Source organism: Haliotis cracherodii, unplaced genomic scaffold, assembly GCF_022045235.1.
Source record: "Haliotis cracherodii isolate W230 unplaced genomic scaffold, xgHalCrac1.p SCAF_9, whole genome shotgun sequence".
Lineage (NCBI taxonomy): Eukaryota > Metazoa > Mollusca > Gastropoda > Lepetellida > Haliotidae > Haliotis > Haliotis cracherodii.
Genome location: NW_027266343.1, coordinates 5,984,795 through 6,003,973, shown reverse-complemented (window position 1 = coordinate 6,003,973; position 19,179 = coordinate 5,984,795). Strand labels below are relative to the sequence as shown.

Genomic DNA, 19,179 nt, shown 5'->3' with positions numbered 1-19,179 from the left:
AGTCAATACATGGTTTGAGAGTGCCATTAGATCACAAGGGAATGAAATAGTGGGGCAACTAATTCTCAAACACAAAATGATCTCACACTGTACAATGACGACCGTCGGAGTTTGGCTGGCGGTATCGGAAATAAAGTCGGGGAACAAAGAGGCACTAAACTGTACATTAAAACACTACAGGGAGAATAAACTATGAGAGGCGCAGCCTAGAGTGGTTTATTCTCCCTGCAGTGTTTTATTGTACGCAATACAACGACCACGTGCCGTTTATTTCTTATATGAGATAACAACATTATGTACAACCTCTTTAAGGATGATGATAAAATGTACAAGCTTTATTTACCAGTATTTAAATGATGATGACTCCCTGACCTGAATAGAATCGGACCTCGGTAATGTCGGACAATTCCATTCTATGCACAGGTGGATATTTCCCGCATATTCTCACACTCACGTCAATTACCTGTACCTTTTCTCTCAATACCGATTGTCAATTCGCTCCCGCTTTAGGATGCGATCGTTCGGCCATCACGTCCAAGTTGCGAGCGCATGTTCGAGACTCCAAAATGACGTCATAATTAAACAATGTTTTTCGTGAAAAAAACCACGTTTCGCTCCTCACTGGTATTTGCGATTTATCGCGTAACTATCCAATATAAGACAATAAAGTCAAATTATAATAATATATAGCGAACTTTACTGAGTATTTGAAATTATTCGCCGTCCTGATCGTAATAGATCATTATCGGGATAAAGCCGTACTCAATTCAATTCAATTCAGTTCAATTCTTTATTGTATGAAAGGCCACAAGCCCATATACAACGGAGTTATATAACATATTTTATAAAATATAAAGTCAAGGTAACAATTCACTTCGTAACAAAAAAGCATTATGTTTGTACAAAGCCAGTTGATGTTGTGTTATAAGATCCTTGCAAGACAGTAATGAAGACAATCTTTTAGCATTTATATGAGATAGAGACCACTGCGGTAAGTACTTGTTTCTTAGATTTTCGTATATATACTCATGACGGCACAGTTGGCGTCGGAATGTCTATGGTCCTATCACAGCATTGACCGGAATAACAAGACAGCGGTAATTGCTGGTGTCTGTGGCTAGTTGTGCTCCTGGAACTAAGAGTGAATTACTGACGAAGTTGTACTCGAGGTAGCCGTAGTTGTTGTAGTCTTCACAGAAGCTGTACATGAGCCGGCCACCTGCCAGATCAGCTGCACCGATGAAGTCCCCAGATTGCACAGATATTTTCTGAGCGGATGGTATGTCCCACTCCATGACTCGGTTCTGTCTACAGTCTACATCGTTGGTGCCGAGGATCGTCACCCTGCAAACAGAGGTAGGTAGATCGATAGATGGACGTTTCACTTCCAGTCACTAACAATAGTGGCGCACACATTATTCCTTAAGTAACAGCAGCACGACAGAAACCTATGGTCGGGGGTCGGTTCCAGGTTTGTCAGCACCATATCCGTGTTCGATCTTATCATCAAAGTGGCAAACGAGACCTGCATCACTTCGATGTTCACTGTTTAAAGCCGCTTTTGACCCAACTCACTCACTCACACAGTGTGTACTACATCACCAGCAGTGTGTGTTTATGACATGAGCGTAGGCGTGAAGATCCGGGTTAGAACAGGTCTTTAGCAACCCATGGTTGTCTTAAGAGACGACTAACGGGATAACCTGGTTGCTGCATGTCATCGTTTCCCAATTGCTCATGATATCAATTACTGGATTGCCTGCATGGATCAGACTCGTTTATGTTCAGACCGGAACTGAAATATTGCTGAGTGCGGCGTTAAACAACCAAACAAACATACAAACAAACAAACAATAACATCAGTGTTGCCGTCTTATAACTGGTCTTCAATATTGTGGATCGATGCTCATGATCTCAATCACTGAATTGCCTTTTCCAATTTGTTTCACAGACCGCCGTCGTACAAACAAACAAACAAACAAACAAACAAACAAACAATAACATTGGTGTGTTACCACTCACGTGCTGCCTGTGTTTCTCATTATCATCAATCTGATTGTGCCTGGCTCCCGGCAATACGCCCTCCACGTGACCACCTTTCCTGACCGTGTTATGGTTGTCAGTGGGGAGGGGCCATACATCTGCGTTCTTGGCATGACGAATTGCAAGGGACGTAACTCCCCCTTGGTGACGAAGGACGTTGTGGCTGACACATCTGCAGTGAGAAATGAATGTACCATCAATACACTTAACTATCCAAAAGTTATGTACAGTGTACAGTGACTTCGTTAGTCGAGTGTCATCGCACTCCGACAGCGAGGTTCGTTGCTCACAATGTCAATCACCGGAACGTCTGGTTCAGTTTCAATTATATAGTATATCCAGGCCGCCGTCATATAGCTGGAACATTGCTGAGTGTGGCAGAACACTCACTCACTCACTCACTCTCACTAACTCACTCACTCACTCACTCACGCAGGTAAATGGTCTCATATTTCTATAATACCCGTAAAGATCCGGGTTAGAAATAGTTTTCAGCAGCCCATGCTTGTCGTAAGAGGCGACTAACGGGGTCGGATGGTCATGCTCGCTGATTTGGTTGATGCATGCTAACGTATCCCAAGTGCGTACCTCGATGCCCATGATGTCAATCACTGTATTGTCTGGATCAAACCTGATAATTTACAGATCGCCGACACATAGCTGGAATATTGCTGAGTGCGCGCACACACACACGCACGCACGCACGCACGCACGCACGCACGCACGCACGCACGCTCGCACACACACACACACACACACACACACACACACATACATACATATATATATATATATATATATATATATATATATATATATATATATATCACCTGCGCAGGTTGGACGGGCTCCAGTGAGGGTTCCATCCCTCTTGCAGGCACGTTGTAGATTCCCTGATGCTGGTACACCTGAGGTACAGGCGTACTGAATCACCTGCCCGGGGATTCGATAGGTGGCAGCGGTCTGCAGCACCGTGTTGTCTCCGGCCTGGGGGGTCGGGACGTTGCAGTTCACAACTGTCCAACAAGAAAGCTCACGACGTGATTACACTGTCCACGTAACGGTCATTGTACGCGCGCTTCAATTAACCTTGTTTCATTCATTGTTTAACTTGCAAATATTGAAGTCAGATACATCTTGTCGAAAAGTCGGAACAGAGGAATGTATGAACTAGCAAACAACCATTTACCTACTAGTACTCATTATTCGCCTGATGAGGGGGAAGAAGAAGCTAAAGAATAGAAGAAGTTCCGATCCATAAAAAGTGTCATGTATTAATTCCAATTCGAAATGCCTATCAAAGACTACAAGTCAACAGCCAGCCAGAGACGCAGGGTAGTTAGCCAGTCTGAGGTACAGACTGATGCACTGACCAATAAACAGAATACCAGTCAGACATTCAATTAAACAGACAACCAGCCAGGCAAATACAATTAAACAGACAACAAGCAAGATATATACAATTAAACAGAAAACAAGTCAGACATATTCAATGTATCAGATAGCAAGCAAGATATATACAATTAAACAGAAAACAAGTCAGACATATTCAATAAAACTGACAACAAGCCAGGCATATACAATTAAACAGACAACAAGCGAGATATATACAATTAAACAGAAAACAAGTCAGACATATTCAATATAACAGACAACAAGCGCGATATATACAATTAAACAGAAAACAAGTCAGACATATTCAATATAACAGACAACAAGCGAGATATATACAATTAAACAGAAAACAAGTCAGACATATTCAATATAACAGACAACAAGCGAGATATATACAATTAAACAGAAAACAAGTCAGACATATTCAATATAACAGACAACAAGCGAGATATATACAATTAAACAGAAAACAAGTCAGACATATTCAATATAACAGACAACAAGCGAGATATATACAATTAAACAGAAAACAAGTCAGACATATTCAATATAACAGACAACAAGCGCGATATATACAATTAAACAGAAAACAAGTCAGACATATTCAATATAACAGACAACAAGCGAGATATATACAATTAAACAGAAAATAAGTCAGACATATACAATAAAACAGACAACAAGCCAGATTTATGCACTTAAACAGATATCTAGACAGATACAATTCAACAGACAACCAGACAGACATATTCAAGATAACAGATAACAAGAAAGATATATACAATTAAACTGAAAACAAGTCAGACATATTCAATAAAACAGACAACAAGCCAGATTTATACACTGAAACAGATAACCAGACATATACAATTCAACAGACAAGGAAACATGTATAATTATACAGACAACCAGGCAGCATATACAATGAAACAGCCAGAAGACCTACACAACTTAACAGACAACCAACCACATATTCAAGAAATGACTTTCACTTTGTGTGAGTTCATTGAAGTATTACCCTTCATAGAGTGAGGGCCAAACTATGTATTTTTAGTTCTAATACACAACTTCTTTTAGTAGTTTGACTTCATATTTACACTGACAACCATACACCAACCTGCTGGTTAGCGGAATAAAGCAGTTCCCAATCGGAGAGGTGATCTGAGAGTATATGTGATAAACAGGCTCTACGGGAACAACTTTTGTAGTTTCTACAACAAATATATTCACATACTATCCCCATTAGAAAGTTCTGTTAAGAACTACCTCAGTAAGTCCACGTGACGGGAGAGATCCGAAGTTGTTGATGAACCTGTGTCTTTGACAAGGTTTAGTCATCACTTATCAACAGGCAGATCATGAAAGGTGCTTGTTAAGATGTGTCAAATAGATATCGTTTGTCAGTGTAGTCTAGGCACAGATCGTGTCGATGCTATGATAGTTGGGATGTGCTTTTCTTCGTTTTGTTTTCTAGGATGGGCTGTAGCGAGGATATCCTTGAGCGGGCATGCAATCAAACTCTCTGACTTATCCTAATGTATGCTAAAGCGCTTAAGGCTTCTGTATTTATTCGTGTTGGAGAATTCCCAGTGGTTTTGACAGGAATGTGGAAGCACTCCGTCAGTGTTCACGTCATTTCAAGAATACAGTCTTATCTCGTCAAAATGTGTCCTTCGTACACTTATGAACCTCAGTTTCGAGGTCATGTGACCGTCCTCTCGTCCAATGGAAAGGCTGTATATCGTGTAAACTTTACATTAAAAATATATATACAAATAAACAATAAACAGCCAGCCAGACCTAAACAACTAAACAGCCAGCCGGACCTAAAAAACTAAACAGACAAGCAGGCGGATGGAGGGTATCAGACATGTAACAGCTTACTGTCAGGGTTGCAGCGACCGCAGGAAGCGGGGCAATCTTGGGCGTAAACTGAAAACTTGGAGCACATGTCAGGGATGAAGTCGATAACGGCCTGACAGTCACCCCTCCTGTCGCCGCAGATGGTGGTGGAGCGACGGTGACGGAGGAGCGGCTTTTCTAGAAGGAAATGCGGTAATCTTAATACACAATGTCAAAAGTAGCTGCATTTAGCAGGCATTAATATCAAGAACTAGTTTCAATACAAGTAGATTGAACCTCGATATAACGCCTTATCTAGTCTTTGTCCAAGGAGTCCAACTTAAGTCTAGAAAGTTTAGGCAAGTCTAGATTGTTCTGGGCTCCATTTGGATTTTATGTATTTTTTATTTTGTAGATATGTATTTTTGAATAAGATATGTCATATCGCTGTTCGGTGTAAAACAACAAATACATATCTGTAGATATGCACGCGTATATCATATCTAGGGAACTGGTATCATATATGCACGTGTAGATAATAGCTCGACACTTGATATCAGATACCCACGCATACATCATATCTTAGGAGCTGGTGTCATATACGCACGCTTCCATCATATCAATAGATCTTATATCAGATATAAACGGGTAGTCTATCTATAGAACAGATAGCAAGTAGGTGCGGATACAGTATATCTACAGAGCTGTTATGAGGTATGCACGCGAAGATCATAACGAATTTTTACAAGGACATCGGGTGTTCGAATTTATATCATCCGGGGAAAATCTGCTTACCACCAGCTGTTGAGCTTGCCAAAGAGTTCTTCTTACAAAATAAGTCCCAAGTCTCCCCACACCTTGATGCAAACCACTTGTTTCCGGTAGACTGTGACCCGATGTAGCCACACCTGTTTCTAAAGCCATTAGGTCCGGCGCCTGTAGAAACAGTTGATAAATCATGTAGGTGAGGTGAGGTGAGGTGAGGTTGGGTGGGGTGAGGTTGGGTGGGGTGAGGTGAGGTGAGGTGAGGTGAGGTTGGGTGGGGTGAGGTGAGGTTGGGTGGGGTGAGGTGAGGTGAGGTTGGGTGGGGTGAGGTTGGGTGAGGTGAGGTTGGGTGGGGTGAGGTGAGGTTGGGTGGGGTGAGGTTGGGTGATGTGATGTGAGGTGAGGTGAGGTTGGGTGGGGTGGGGTGAGGTTGGGTGAGGTGAGGTGAGGTGAGGTGAGGTGAGGTGAACTTCGCGTTCAAAATTGTTTCACTTATGAAGTGACGTGTTTGTGTGGCCCCTTGTACCAATCCGGACTTATGCCGGTTTAATTCTACTTTACTTCCGCAGTTTAACATGGTAAATTATACTGAGAAACACTACACTAACCAGCCAGTCCTTGTTTCATCCCCAAGCGTCAGGCAGGGTAACAAGTACCATCATTTGACATATTTTGCTATTATGTCGTGATAAAACAAAAATAATCTTTAACGCAGCGTTTTCACTCACTCATGTACATGTATTAAGTGCTGTGTTCGTGGATGTTTCCCGTATCCTCAACCAGAATATATATCATTCACGTTACATGTGGAACGTGTTTTGACATTAATCTCCATAACAAAACTGACAGGTATGAAATCCCAGTAGGGACATTGTCGCGTTATCGCGTTAAAGTTCTTACTAAACAAGCAAAAAGGGTAAAATTTAACCGAAGTTCCACAACGCAACAATATCCCTCCATACATTTCAAACAATATACCAGTGCGGCTAGCGGGTCCCAATTTACTCACTGGTGCCGATGTCCCAGCTTGTGGAGAATTCTTCTCTTCTCTGCAACCTGCAACATTGCAAGAACGAGAACGCTCCAGTCCTCTTGTCATGCAGTGTCAATAATGTTTGATCCTGTACATTGTATGTCAGTTCCGCCTAAGACGGTGAACGCATATCAACGTCCTTCAAAGTAGGGAACGTACATCAATGGCCTTCAAAATAGGGAACGTGCACAAATGTCCTTCAAAATAATGTCCTCTTACAGCGGAACGAATAGCAACGTCTTCTTTCTGGGGAACGTATATCGTTGTCTTTGTCTACTGTTCAAAGCGGCGTCAAACTAAATTCACTCTCTCAACCCGTGAAGATCCGGGGTAGAATAGGTCTTCAACAACCCATGCTTGCCGTAAAAGGCGATTATGCTTGTCGTAAAAGACGACTAACGGGATCGGGTGGTCAGACTCGCTGACTTGGTTGATGCCAGTCATTGATCCCAATTTTCGTGGATCGATGTTCATGATGTCAATCACTGGATTGTCTGGTCAAGACTCGATTATTTACAGACCGCCGCCATATAGCTGGAATATTGCTGAGTGAGGCTTTAAACAACAAACAAACAAACAAAACTCATTCACTCAATAGGGTTACTTGCAGTCGGGTAGACGTGTGGCGATGAACTCCGACTACACTGTGAAAATACAACATTTCACACGCGGCTGAAGCCGACAAAAAACAACATGCGCAGATACAGGTGCTGAAGGTGACCTAGGGGTCGTTTTCATCGCTATATATGACGACGGTCTGTAAATAATCGAGTCTGGACCAGACACTCCAGTGATTGACATCATGAGCATCGATCCACGCCATCCCCGTTAATCACCTCTTACGACAAGCATAGTAGCCTTTTAAGGCAAGCATCAGTTGCTGAAGACCTATTCTACCCCGGGTCTTCACGGGTCTGTTGTTCGTGGTGAGTCTGGGAGATACCTGTATATATCTATGCCTACAAGCGTTGTATAAAATATTGGTAATAATTATTGTCCATGCCATGTATTATTTAAAATGGGATTTGGCTATGTTTGGGATAATCAGTGTATTGGCAGTATTCAATCATTTTCTCAGACTTCATGGTAAGAGGAAAATGTATTTATCAGCCAGACCAGTATCCATCCTTGTCACTTGGCGCAAAAACATTCAAATACCTTGTGTATAAAGCTATAGTGTGTCAAGAGTCTCATAATCAGTTTATTTCTATCCACAAATCCGTGTAGCTTTAGCTAAGTTTAGATGTACTTCTCACCAACTAGAAATTGAGACTTGCAGATATGCAGATGTTCCAAGAAACGAAAGGTTCTGCAATGTTTTCTTGAAAAGGTTTTGTTGAGGATGAGTATTATTTCTTGTTTGTATGAATCGCGTATGCTTAATTGCGTGAACAGTATATTCCAAGAGTGAGTGAGTGAGTATGGTTTTACGCCGCTTTTAGCAATATTCCAGCAATATCACGTAGGGGGACACCAGAAATGGGCTTCACACATTGTACCCATGTCGGGAATCGAACCCGGGTCTTCGGCGTGACGAGCGAACGCTTTAACCACTAGGCTACCCGGCCGCCCCCGTATATCCCAAGAAACAATACTATGTATTTCTCCAAATGTCTTCATGTCCAGTGATAAATTAATTAGCACAATAAATTTGTCTATGTATATTTATACGTCTATGCAACTTAGGACAAAACTGCTGATGTAAATTTCATTTACGATGGCCTACGTAACCTTGCTGAATAAACAATACCAGAACAGAACTTGCTGCCGTCACAAAAAGTGGAACCAGTGTACTGACTCACCCGCTGGCGTCTCTCAAAGCCACGAGGAATGCTTGTGTTTCAGCCGTTCTGGCGTCAGCAACTTCAGCCATTTCTGCCGCACATGCCGCTGCATGCCCAAACCTTGTGGTAGTCCCCAAATATCTGTAGCAGAAACCATCGTAGGTGTTGCCTGTGTAACCAGCCTCACATACCACGGTGGGACCGGTTGTGGTAGTTGTTGGTGCAGCTGTTGTTGTAGTTGGTGTTATTGTTCCCCCTTTATAATTAAGAGGTGTCACGAGGTGAATTGGGATTTAACGTCGCGTTCAAGATTTATTTTACTTTTAAGCGACGTGCATTCAAGAGGTGCTTGTACTGATATAGACGCCGGTTTCATATTACAAGCCCATTGAGATGCCATACAGCAGTTTAATATGGATACCTAACTAAGACAAATTATACTAACGTCGAGTTGACAATTCCGTTTTCAAGACCTTAATGTCGAGCGCCAGGCAGGGTAACAAAAAGTACCATCTATTAATGTCTATTGATATGAAACGGTCAGTGGATCAAACAACCAACCCTTTGCTCTAATGTGATGTTTGTTGTTAAATCAGCAATATTCAAGCTATATGATGAGCCTACCCCGGATCTAAAAGTGTCTCATACTTTAAGACACCGATTGTAAACATTCTTCAAACAAAGAAATGACATCAAGTTGTCCCTAAGCAGTTCAGCTTTGTTTACGTCCCATACATAACGGTAGTCATCCGCTGGCTCACGTGCCGCATCGTCCTGCATCGTCCTGCATCGTCCTGCATCGTCAACCAAGTCAGCGAGCCTGAGCCTAAGTCGCCTTTTACAAGCATAGTCACCTTTTACGGTGAGCATGGGTTGCTGAAGACCTATTCTACCCCGGATCTTCACGAGTATTATAAGTAAGACATCGAGGATGTTCTATGATGGTGGATATTGGGGAAAAATCTAAATCCTGTCAGTTGTTACAGAAACCTGGTGTTTTCCTCACGAGTAGTAAACATGACCACAGAATCCATTGCGTCTACATGTGAGGATTCCGGAACGAAAAGCTCACAGATCGCCATGCTTGTGACAGCTAACTATTATGAGGATTTGACGTAGGCTGCTGCTCATGCTATCAACCACTAGTTTCCTAACTAAATTTTACTAAACTGCCGGGCAGAAAAAAGCATCCACTTGAAAACTGGATTTTACCAAAAGGTTCCAAATGTTATAAAAACGTTACTTATCTGAAAACAGTCGCTGAAACACTGCAAACAAAAGGTGCCAAACACAACTATGGTAACCTTATCAAATACATAAAAATCGAATAAAAACTTTCGTTTTTGTTTCACTTTAAGCCATCATCAAATATGTGGTGGATACTTTCTCTTGTCCGCTGACGTTAATTTTGAAAGTAGCTGTCAGCGGTATAAAACATCATTCATTACAAAGCTGCTCAAACACACATGACAGCTAGACTCAAGATATCTCACACATACATCACCTGACAAATAGGTAACACGGGCGTGACATTGACCGGCACTTACCGTTACAAACCGCACCCATTTCTGACCATTGCCCTGTGGAAAGGCAGAATCTCGGGACAACGATGCTGTTGTCGATGTCGCACTCGTAGTTAACGCTGCTGCCGATGCTGTAAGATGCTGATGGAGACCCAACAAGGCTTCCACCATCCACATCAGGCGGAGCGCCACACGAACCTGTGGAGTAAGTAAATGACTTTGTGTGTAACAGTATTCCAGTTATATTACAGCCTGCAGTTGATGTGGGAGTAAATCCCGAAGTGATGAAGGTCCCCGACGTTTGGTGACACACATGAGCGCGAGTCGTGATACGCTCTTTGAACACTTGGTAGAAAGAGCATGCACGATTGTACCTTAAAGTCACATTCGGATGACCTAGCCGTATACTTATAGGACCTACAGGAACCACAAACGTATAACACAGCTCGAGTAATTACATCTGCTCGCATACATACTACTCAAAAGACGTTTGAAAACCGCCATTAGTTTAATATGACTATAATTAGTCTGTCATGACATGACAAATTACCTATAGTCATATAAAAGAATCGGGTGTTCTTTAACTTCTTTTGAGTAGTATAGCTCACACTGAACTGGATTAAATAAGAAACACCATATCTATATACTGAACCGCAAAAGAAACTTCACCCCAAGTAACATTGCATGAAAAGTTGTGATCTAAATATTTGGGTAATTTTCTAAAGTTTCTAAAATTTAACATTACCTTGTCCGGAAAAATGAAATTTGCGGATAAAAAACAAAGCAGATGACAATATGACCGTTCGCCAAACCGCATCATGGCAACGACCATGGTAACCCGATGCACGTGAGTTCCATGCAAAATGAAATGCACATGCGTATCCCCATTTCTTGTTAACATTCATTCGTTATTGAATTGCTACCACATGCCAAGTTTGACAAGAAATCAGCGACACCAAGCCCTTGGACGATTGCAAAGCTGGACAAACCGCCCGGCGAGTAGCCAAAGCATTTCAAGTCTACGTAAGGACCATACACAGGCTCCGGCAACGGTATCAAACCACCAACACAACAGATGACCGATCACGTAGTGGAAGACCAAGGGTCACGACCCGACGTCAGGATCGTCAGATTGTGCGACAGCATCTTCAAGATCGCTTTGTTACTGCTGCGGAAATTGCTTGACAGACCATGGGGACACACCAGCGACACAATACTGCTGACACCGTGCGTCGACGACGCCGTGGGGAACGTTATTCGGATGCTTGTGTTGTTGAGAGAGACTCGTGGGAGACTCGACGTTACATTGCAGTCATCAATTCACATGGCGGACACACGAGATACTTGTGATGCCATTTTCACTCAGACTAGTGTTGTGTTTCACTTTAAGAACATTTGACACTTTTATTTCAACCTTGATGGTCGGTTTTCGTCTTTTTTAATATGCGGTTCAGAATATATATGATTCAGCCTTTGGTATCAACATTTCACAACTTCTGTGGTGCACGCGGGCATTGTCTTTCTACGAAGATGTGAGGGAGCGTCATGCGACTCTTGCTCTAAAGATGTTTGATCAAGGTTACAACATTCAAGGTCTCAGTTTTAAATGTTTTTAAATGTTTTAGGGCTGATATGTTGAGTACATTTCCATATTTGACGTATCGCTGACAAAAAATGTTTCCGTGTATGTTTATCAGATGAACAATTGACTTGCCTTTGCATGTGTTTGTGACGGGTGCCGGTGAAGCAGCATACACTAAACCTTTCCGCGAACACTTTGTATCATCACTATTTGAGAGTGATTCATAAACACACGATCGTGATATTGTCGGAATAGCACAATCGACTCTGCTTTTAGCAGAAACTTGCTATGAATATGGAAAGTTTTTCTTCGCTTTTATTGGATCACTGTAATGTCATTGGTGAAATAACAATCTAAAGAAATCACTGATCCCTCAGTAATTGAAGCTGGTTATCTGTAGAAGTCTTGTTGCACCCAAGACACTGGTTATTGCTGCTTTGACACTGAAAAAGTTGGAAGAATGATTTCAGATGATAGATGATAAACAGAATCTCACCTGTGTGTCTTTTGATATCAAATACATCAGACCCGTGAAGAATCGTCCAGAATAGATCTTCAGCAACCCATGCTTGCCGTAAAAGGCGACTATGCTGGTCGCAGGAGGAAACTAACGGGATCGGGTGGTCAGGCTCGCTGACTTTTTTTGATGCATGTCATCGTATCCCAATTGTGTGAATGATGTTTAATTATGATGTCCATTACTGGATTGTCTGGTCCAGACTCTATTATTTATAGACCGCCATCATATAGGTTGGAATATTGCTGAGTGCTGCGTTAAACAACAAATCAAGCAATCAAATATATCAACACTCGTTGATAAAAGTAAAAACTAACCGGCAAGCCTCGGAGGTGTAGTGTTTTTTTATCAACCCATGTTGATATACTTGATATCTAAAGACTGCTATGTATTTACAAAGATGTGCATGAGTAACAATCTCTATTGTCTGAACTGCAAGAATGATTGGTAGCTCACTTGCACTGGAGATGGTCTGATCCAAGTTACAGGTGTCACGACAGCCGATGGCTGCATCGTCGGTGGTGCAGTAGTTGCTAATAGTAGCAATTAAGGCGCTGCAGTCATTGTAGCTGTCATATTCACCTCCTGGAAAAAAACAAATAGTGCAAGGGAGGACATATTGCTGTTTGGCGGAGCAGTAGGGCATAAAAGTGGTTGGGGTGGCATGGGGTGGGTTGTACAGTGGGGTAGAATCAGGGTAGTAGACCGGTATGGGTTGGAGTGTTGAACAGGGTAGAGTTGGGGTAGTAGACCTGGACTGGATTACTGTGTGGTCTTCAGCAGGCTAAGCTCATGCTAGTATACCCATTGATGTGTTCATCAGCCGGAGAGTATAGGACAGCAACCATGAGTTCACTTATTGACGAGACCTAATTTCGACTCCAAAGTCAATGTCTTCACGGCATACAAAGACATTTCTTCCCGAGACAAAGGAGTAAACTGTCTACAAAAGTGCAGTTTCCACCTTGCTGAGTTATATTTTGGTTGGACCATGCATAGAGTCTATGCATAGGCCAATCAAAACCCAGGTCGTAAACAAAACGGTGACTGGCGTGTAGATTTCGGTCGATTGCCGAATTTGCAATGCCTGTGTACTGTGAACTGGGAGTCGACAGATATTTTCATATTTTTAATCAAGGTGCTCAAGTGGTTTGATGCATTTCGCGAAGGAAGAGCCGTGATATGGGACGTGGAACCTGATTGCTTAATAGGAAAGACACAGAATGTACATAACTCGTAATAACCAATGGTGGCGACACGATCGAGCCACGAAAATCCATCCCAGTTCGGCAAGGGTGGAAACGCGTTTCAATAAACATTACTTACCGTAGTTGCATGCGTTGCAAAGTTTGACGACGCAGCCGCCAGAGTTGTCGTCAGTGTAGCACCATGGCTGAGGTCGCCCACTACCAGGATTCCGACACTGATTACCAGAATAGTCAGCTTGCAAGGGCCTGAAACGCCAAATGTGTACAGGTGTAGTAATTTGCCCTTGTCCAACCAGCGAACTATACTTGCTCCTCAGTAGAATAGTAGATATTCCATTTTAATCTTGATTATCTGCTTGTAATGTAGGTTCTAATATGGTGATGAGTAGTTCATTCTTTCTTAGATAATGATTAATAGATAGCACTATTATTTGCTCTTGTCCACAAGTCTCGTGGGAGATTTGGGCTGACTACCCTCCATATTAGTTTAGCTTCCCCGAGCCAGTTACATCATCCCTGGACGAACCGATGGACAACGAATATATCTTACCGAACACCTAATCATATTGCAGGTACATGTATGTTTCATTTATGGACGTTCTGATTCAAATCGGTAAGAATACCACGTTTAGCAGATCGCGAAAAAAAAAAGTTAGACATATTCTGGACTCGGAAAATATCACAAATATCCGGCGTCTTACATAATTAATATGAGATACAAAATTGTGGTTGGTAATTTGCAAATGTAATGCCAACAGTTCGGCATTTCGAGCGGGGAACATACCTTACATGTCAGCAGGGTACATTGAAAATGATACAATGGGTCTCAGCCAATCAGAACGCGACAGGCACATGTAAGGTACTAAGATAAAGAACAAGAAGGGATAAGAAACCTTTTTGACCAAAGGGTATCTGTGCAACACTTGTTATGAAAAATACCAAACATGTTCATATGTATGAGAACAAATACTAAGCTTTGGTCATTTCAGAGGTTCTTAGAGGTTATGAAGTATTTTCCAAATAGTTGAACATGACAAGGCTTTGACCCAAGGTGATTGTCATAGGAGATGAAAATTAAATGTTAAATATTGAATGTTTGTGAATGATCAAAGCCTGATATATCTTCCTGCAAGAGGACAGCTCCAGCACAAATGTCACTAGCATCTTCTACCAATTTGAAAGATGTCTCGAAGTCTAGTGCTTGGAGAAAAGGGGAATTCGTGAGAATTGCTTTAATTTTCTCAAAAGCAGCCTGACAATTGCTGTTCCAAACAAATTTAACCTTTTTGATCAGCAAATTAGAGAGAGGGGCTTCCATATGTGAGAAGCCTGTTTGTTTTGTGTAACTTGGAATTTTGAAATAGCTTCCACCTTTGTTTGTACGGGCTGTACCTGACCTTGGCCTAATAGTTGTACATGTGCCTATGCAAATTAACTTTTCACTAAATTTACAGTCAACTTGGCTTCATTGAGTCTCTTGAAGAAAGCACAGATCATCTGAAGGTGCTTGTCCCACACTATGGAATGATTGATGACATTGTCAACGTAGGCTTTGACACCCTCAAGATTGGCTGTAATGTCATTGATGAGATGCTGGAAGGTATCTGGAGCGTTCATGAGACCAAATGGCATCACTTTGTATTGATAAAGTCCAATTTGAGTAAATAAGACTGATACCCGCTTTGCACGCTCAGTTAGTGGAATCTGCCAATACCCCTTCAATAGGTCAAGCTTGCTTACATATTTGGTTTCCAGATTTTGTTGATGCAGTCGTCAATTCTTGGTATTGGATAAGCATCAGTTTTGGAAACAGCGTTCCCACGTTACATGCCAGTACAACAACTGCCACCAGGCTTCAGCACAAGAATGCAGGGTAAACTCCAATCACTATGACTTAATTCAATAATGTCAATTGCCAGCATGTACTGAATCTCCTTCTTCAGAGCTTGAAGCTTGATTGCATTCATCCGATATGTTGTTTCCCAGGCACAGCGTCACCTACTTCTACATCCTGACACATCAAGTTTATGACAACCACATAAATCCTTTGACAAAACCTCAGAGTTAGCTGATGACTCCTCAGAAAGAGGCAAAATACCATCCAAAATCAGAGTTTGAAGAGCACCATGTTCCCTCAAAACACTGGAACTGACAACTTTAGCTGACAAAAACCTTTACTGACAAAAGGTAAGTACTCCTCTCTCACAACAGACTTTGATGACTGGTCTACAACAACTAACTCCTACCAATAGAAAGGCTGTGACTTGAAATTCACAAAAGCATTCAAGAAAGAATGCGAGCTTTCTACACTCAGAAATGATATGCGCTGGCTACAAGTATCTACAAGTAGGCTCCGACGAAAATCCAGATGTATTTTTAGAACCAACTTAGGTAGAACTTGACTTTTGTCGACAACTCAGAAATGGACTTGCTAGAACTAGATCTAGGAGAGGAGGAACTATCCTTTCCTGATTTGTAACCCTGTGAACTCCTGCCCGAAAATGCTGACTGCTTAAAACTAAGCATCGATTCTCAATTTTTCCTTTTTTTTAGCCAAATTTACTCTTTCAAATTCTAATTTCTTTAAGCTAATTTCTTTCTTCATGCAAGGCCAAAGCATCATCATTGTTGGCTTCACAAATAATAGACAATAAAATGTTTAATGACTTTGTATTAAATTTCCATCATGTACGAGAGCACAATTTCTGTCATGTGTTGATTCCCAAATTGAAAAGGTATGTTAATTCAGAAATCAGTTCCTGAAAGAACTTTGTATGAAACCAACAACGAATCAATAGGTGTCATACAATCAACAAATGTATAACAAAATAACTAAGTTTGCAAATCAATACAAATTATTGCACAGCAATTACACAATAGAGTGGTAGTACAATATTCAATGGCGATATATAATATGAGGGCAGTGGTCAATATCAGAAATCTAAATACAGTCGTGATAGCAAAAATCAGTGATAACAATACATATTCAGTCAGCAACGACAGTGGTCAAGCTTCCGAGATGGGCTAGGCAGGGAAACAAGGATGATGAGTGATCATCACATGAAAGCTGGTTCCGCTGTGCATGAGAGATGCATAAACACATTCTTGTCTTCTCACATACAACCTACCTAGCTACTGGAAAAAATCGACACAGTGCCCTCACAACAAAGCATATTCCACGTGTTTCTATACCATACTATCACTGGGTCCGTAGTATACCGGGCTTGAAGTTTACACACAACAATAGCATCTACATATAGTAGCTTCTTGAAGACTTCTTACATTAAATATTACTGCACTATCTAAACACAATGCAATGAGCGTCTACCGAATCTCAACACAAACATTGTAACATATTTACAATCATTGTTAAACAATGAAACACACTGCCATATAACAACACTCCAAACTACAAACAATGTCAGAAGTCTAAACCTTTCAAGTTTAAAAAAGAAAGACGACTAGATGGCAGCTATTGCCCTGGGTCGACCGTGTAGTTATGGACAGCCTGTTCCAGAGATAAATAAGTGAAACTTTTGAATTAAAGTGTTTTTCTTTAATTTAAGGCATGTCTGTAAAGCATTGACCATCACATCAGAGCAGTGAGAAAAGAGTTATGGTGTTTTGAAATTAAACAGTATTCTCACTTCTGGGACACCAACAAATGAACACCAGTAGGCTACCCTACCGCCCCTGTATCAGTGGACGAGATTTCACAAGTTTGATATGTGCGACACGTGGTACAATACCTGAAAGTATAGGGGATGACGTCACACTTTGCTGCTTCAGCCCAGTTCATGCACGGGGTGTTATCTACTGCTACGTTCCTTTCTCCATTGTAGGTGGCGCCTTTGTCAGCCAGATTGTAACACCATTCGTCAGCTGCAACGTCAAGGATATTAACTACACTGTTACAGATTATCATGGCGTGCCAGAATTCGTGGGATCAAATCTTGTGATTATGATTTTTGGTTTGTCGCCCCAAACCCCTGCTTGTGTACATTGGTACCTACCCGGAAGTAGTGTGTATTTTATCAATGCCGACCCGGAAGAGGTGAGTATTACATTTGTACCTACCCAGAAGTAGTGTGTATTTTATCAATACCGACCCGGAAGAGGTGAGTATTACATTTGTACCTACCCAGAAGTAGTGTGTATTTCATCAGTACCTACCCGAAAGTAGTGCGTATTATATCATAACCTGCCCGGAAGTAGTGTGTATTACATCAGAACCTGCAGCTGCCTGGAAGTGGTGAGTATTTCATCAGCACCTGCCCGGAAGTGGTGAGTATTTCATCAGCACCTACCCGGAAGCAGCGTTGCTGTGGCCAGGAGGTAGCTGCTTGAGGAGGATCCAGCTTCCAGGATCAAAGCTATCACGTTGTCCACAGACATGATAGGTTTACTGAAGCCCTGACCACAGTAACTGAAATACAAGAAATATAGAGTGTGTTAGTGAGTTAAAGGCTGCTTTGAACAGTGTATCAGTTCTATCAGCTTGTGATAGGAAACTTTGCTTGTTAAGAAGAATAATAATAATTATGAGAGAGAATTTGAGGTTCGAACCCACGATCATAGTTCTGAGTGACAAATATAAGGTGTAACCCTACTCAACAAATTTTAGGCACCTACACTTGTGGCTCATATGCTCATATACATTGGAAAATTAGGGGAAATAAGAAAACACTTATTGTCTACATTGTTGTCCATGCATTATTTCTCAATTTTATGTGGATAAAGTCCCTGGACTCATTTGGCACGATGCATTGATTTGAACCCAGATTAATGACGCAACGCTCAAAATAGCCGTCAAACTATACTGCTCTGCTCTGGAAATATCAACAAATATACCCCCACCTGAGAAAGGCTGGCAATATTGTTCACCCCTCTCCTTACATTTTACTATACAGTTACAAGTTTCTATGCAATTCTTTCTGAAAAGGTATCGACATAACTATTCCAACAATGTTTGATATTGCAGTCATTTCGGGGCAAAGAATTACAAACATGATCAATACGATTTAAGGCTGGTCCCGGAAACACTGTCACTGCAGGGGGCGGAGCATTTGATATTTAGATGGGAGCCTGTGTCTTTGTGTGGAATCATGTTGACTTTGTTCTTGATTTTAGGGGCTGAGATGATTTTTTTTATCTTCTTAAAAAAGAGCTGAGATATTTTTTGTGGCACATTTCAAATTATGACTATGGAAAGAATGTTCTCACTGTTCACTGAAACATTATAACTGTAAGTGTCCAGCATGGAAAGGCTGATGATTAGAGGGGATATGCCCAATTTTGCTGTATATATTAAACAGAAAAGGATATTTCTGTGCACTTTGAAAACATATTGAAACAATTATGTATTTTGGATGAATGAAGTTTCAAAGAAATGTATTGAAGTGGTTTGCACTGTAACAATACCCTTGAATGTGGAATTTCAGCAAAGTATTTCAGGCATGCAGAGAAATGAATTTGCTTTACATATTA

General features: G+C 41.4%; 1 pseudogene; it reads right to left on the bottom strand.

The window, feature by feature from the left end:
- Positions 1 to 1,055: 1,055 nt before the first annotated feature.
- Positions 1,056 to 19,179, bottom strand: part of LOC139453056 (uncharacterized) — a 32,972-nt pseudogene continuing 14,848 nt past the window's right edge.